Source organism: Geotrypetes seraphini, chromosome 12 (genome assembly GCF_902459505.1).
Source record: "Geotrypetes seraphini chromosome 12, aGeoSer1.1, whole genome shotgun sequence".
NCBI lineage: Eukaryota > Metazoa > Chordata > Amphibia > Gymnophiona > Dermophiidae > Geotrypetes > Geotrypetes seraphini.
Window position 1 is genome coordinate 117,905,868 of NC_047095.1, and position 4,793 is coordinate 117,910,660.

Sequence of the window (4,793 nt, forward strand, 5' to 3'; positions counted from 1 at the left end):
TACGACTTAAAAAAAAGAAATCAAAACTGTCAGAAGTAATTGCTGCTTTTTATGGGGACAGGTAACTTTTAGGGGGGACAGAGGAGATTCCTCATGGGGAGGGGCAGGGACGGAGGGGATGGGTGGGGATGGGCGGGATACTGGTAGGGACAGGTGAGATTTCTGTCTCCGTGCAATTCTCTAGTTTGAACCCAACCTTGAAACAAAGAAAACTCAATCATAGGACAGGAATGAGCTCATATAGCCTATTTACCACTGAAACCAGTCAGACACAATCTACCCCACAGCCTCAGATGTGGGGTTTTTTTTTTTTCACTTTCCTATTCCTTAAGTACTGTTTCTACCAGAACATGTGAGATGTTTTCCGAGAGATTTCACCTGTAGAATCCGTCACTCTTGCACTGTGGGTTTCCATTTCTTTAGCTCTGGTGGTACCGACGGCGGCTCTCACTCGCCTACCCTGATACTGTAGTTTTCGCCTGAAATTTCCTCTTGGCAGTTCTCAGCCCTGGTTTGTTGGGTGTAACCGTGACACACCCTTGGCATCGCCAAAACCAGAAAGACAAAACAGCAGCACAAAATTTAGCCCGAGAAACTCCTAACCTCCTGTGCCAAGCCCGACAACACTAACTCCGAATAATGGAGAAAGCCAGATCCCTCTCCCCAACAACAACAAAAAAAAAAACAACCTTACCTGCACATACAGATTATTTATTGAATTTCTATTCCGTTCTCCCCAAAGAGCTGAGAATAAGTTAGAGGTTGACATACATAATATGCAATTAACAGGTTACAATTTTCCATAGCTACAGAACAAGTTTTTATCCTAATTCGACACATACAATCTAATCTAATCTAATCCTTAGGTTTGTATACCGCATCATCTCCACGTTCGTAGAGCTCGGCGCGGTTTACACTAGATGAAATAGGAAGGAACTACAACAAAGTGTTAGAGGTCAAAGTATGAAGAATATTTAGAGGACTTGGGATGCCAGATATGAAGAGTTTTTGAGGGCTTGGGATATCAAAGTTGGAGAGAGGCTTACATTTTTGAGAAAAGCCAGGTTTTCAGATGTTTGCGGAAAACTTGGAGAGAGCTCAAGTTCCGAAGAGGGGAGGTAAGGTTGTTCCAGAGCTCAGTGATTTTGAAGGGGAGGGAATCTAATGCCAATATGCATAATATGTAGTTTACAGGATGATTCGACTCAGTTAGCGTACAAGATTTATCAATATAAGTTGTTATCCTAATGTGACACAATCAAGTTTGAAGTTTATTAAAAGATTTTTTATTCTGCTTATTTAATAAAAAAAAGAAATATCTTAAAAGGAACAAAGCAGTTGGAGTTAAAATATTAAACAAAAACACGGTTCATAGTCAAATGAAACGTTCCATGATAACCAACAAAACTTTAATTTGGACAAGTTCACTCAGAGTTTTATTATTATACCCTCGGTTTTCTTGCGATTGTGTAGCGCGCATCTTATATAGCTTTCAAAAGGAGCGACATAAAAATATACGGTCTGAAAATATAAACATACCTGGAAATGAAGAAATCTGAAATGTGGAAGTACGTTTGCCGTCACCAGAGGCGAGTAAAATCCGCGCAAGACAAATATCCGTTATAGAGCAAGTTCTAGCAAAACCCAGAGCTTTACCTAGAACGGACACGGTCAGGCAGCGAAAGGAAGGCGGGCTGCTCCGAGCACATATAGCAAGAGGAAACGTAACCATAGTAACGAAAATGCATTCACGTGACTTATATTCAAAGCGCAAAGAAGCAAGGGAACCATGCTGATAACATGGCGACGTGATCACGTGTTAACGTGGTGAACGTGCGCGCGCCCTTCCTTCGCCACGTGCCATTTCGAGGCGCGCTGAATTGTCGTTGCGCTGAGTTATCCTTGCGCCCAATGGTCTCGCGCTGAGTTATCCCTGCGCTCAATTGTCTCGCGCGCTATTATCTTTGCGCTGATTTGTCTTGGCGTTTTTGTCTGCGCGCTGTTGCCTTGCGCGCATTTGACCTGTCACCCCAAAACATATATACTAATTGCACACAATTTGGAAAGAAGGATAGCACTACAAAATTTGAAAAAGGCCCACTTAAGGATAAAACAGTAGGTGAGGGTAAAAGCTATGGTTGTTTTCGTCCTGAAAAGGACAGTTTTATCAAAAAACATCTTCAAATAAGAATGTTTTTAGTTTTGCTTTAAATTGCTTTATCGTGGATTCGATTCGTAAGTGATTAGGCAGCGAATTCCAAAGAGAGGGCGCAGTGACAGCGAAGTTGCTGGATCTCAACGTGTTAATTAGGTTTAATGATGGTAGAACGAGGAGATTCTGTGATGTAGAACGGAGAGATTTAGTGTGATAATAAGGAATTAGGAGTCTGTCAATGAAACTCTGGTTGATTATTTGAGCGAGTTGTAATTTATTGGCCTTAGGCCGGGAGTAAGGTGAAGAAGTAGTAACATAGTAACAAGGTAAATGACGGCAGATAAAGACCTGAACGGTCCATCCAGTCTGCCCATAAGTTATACCCATTTTTTTAAAATACATGATTAGATTAACTTATCTCTTCTTTGATATTTCTGGGCCGTAGACTGTAAAGTCTGGTATTGTCCTAGGTTCCAAACGCTGAAGTTGACGTCCCAGCTCACTCCAGCCAACCAACCATCCCGTTGTATGCAGGACATCTACCATAAAGTCTGGCCAGTAACAGCCTCATGTTCCATATTAGTGGCGTTCCCATTGACGCCTACCCCAGCTCATCCTACACCAGGGATCTCAAAGTCCCTCCTTGAGGGCCGCAATCCAGTCGGGTTTTCAGGATTTCCCCAATGAATATGCATTGAAAGCAGTGCATGCACATAGATCTCATGCATATTCATTGGGGAAATCCTGAAAACCCGACTGGATGGTGGCCCTCAAGGAGGGAGTTTGAGATCCCTGTCCGACACCGAATCACCATATATGGGACACAGACATAAGAACAGGTCTGTCCGATACCGGCCTTAGTTCTTTACTTTACATCCTTCATTTTCTAATTAGAGATCCTCTATGTTTATCCCACGCTTTTTTGAATTCCATCACCGTTTTCCTCTCCACCACTTCCCTCGGTAGGGCATCTACCACCCTCTCCGTGAAGAAGAAATTCCTAGCATTGTTCCTAAGTCTTTCCCACTGTAACCTCAAATTATGCCCTCTAGTTTTACCATTTTTTCTTCTCTGGAAAAGATTTGGTTCTATATTTTTATTGGTTTCCTAAAGTTCAGTCCTTCAAGAGATCTGATCTGATCAGTGACTCGGTATGAAGTGGGAGTAGGAACGTCATTTGGAGGTTCGCAGTTGAAGGGCACGACCAGGAGGTGTTTTGAGACGTATTTCATCCTGGGAGCGGAGGGACCTGTTCGGAACGTATGGAGAAAGCTTAGTTATCATGGAGAGAGAGTGGTTGATCATTGGAACAAGCTTCCAGTGCAGGTGATCGAGGCAGACAGCGTGCCAGACTTTAAGAATAAATGGGATACCCATGTGGGATCCCTATGAGGGTCAAGATAAGGAAATTGGGTCATTAGGGCATAGACAGGGGGTGGGTAAGCAGAGTGGGCAGACTTGATGGGCTGTAGCCCTTTTCTGCCGTCATCTTCTATGTTCTATGTATGGAGCCTGGCGCCATGTCACGCAAGGTTTTGGATGCTAGCATCAGGCCCTCGAAGACACAACGTCTGGCTACAGGCCGATGATAGAGCCAGGGAGACTGGGTCACAGGCAAGGAAGGGGTTTTTTTTAGAAGTCTGATGGCCGTGTTTTGTACACGCTGGAGACGTTGTATATTCTTTGCCGTGAGAAGAAACGCCAGTACGCACACACAAGTAGACACAATTACTTTTTGAGTATCTGGACCAAAACTTAGGAACTCTTTGCCTGCAGACTGATGGAAAATGCAAAGTGTTGCAGATTTTAAGAAGAGCTAAAGACCTTTTATTTTTCCCAAAAAGTATTAGGGGGAGGAGTGAAGATACATGCTGATTAACTGTTTTTGCAATCAGGTTTCTGTTTTGATAATATAATATGTTTGTGTGATATGTTGCAATTTATATCAATGTATCATTGCGCTCCACTTAGAAGGTTGTGATAATGCAGAACAATAAATATTTTAATTAATTAAATAAACACAAGTACGTACACGTACGAGGAAGAGTCCAGATATCTTGGTGGTGAAGGAAAGCAGTATTTCAGGTAGTACAACCTCATCTGCCTCTTAAAATTCAGCTTGGCTTCACCCAAGATCCCTAAGGAGGAGGGCGTCCCCTGAGCTCTCTTACCATGCCAAGAAAAGAACACAGTTTAGACATGCCAAGGAAAATTATAATGAAAAACACAGAATCAAAAGGGAAAAGAAGATAAGAATACAAGAGTTGCCCTACTGGGTCAGATCGAAAGGTCCATCAAGCCCAGTATCCTGTTTCAACAGTGGCTAACCCAGGTCCCAAGTACCTGGCAGAAACCCAAAGAGTAGCAACATTCCAGAGCTGAGATTGTGATGTCATAATGCCTCATTCCACCAATGCCTAAGAGCCAACCTCAGCAGTGATGTAACAATGGCTTGATTGGCCTATACTTGGCTCACATAAGAACATAAGGGCTGCCCTACTGGGACAGACCACAGGTCCATCAAGCCCAGTATCCTGTTTCCAACAGTGGCCAACCCAGGTCCCAAGCCTGGCAGAAACCCAAAGAGTAGCAACATTCCAGAGCTGAGATTGTGATGTCATAATGCCTCATTCCACCA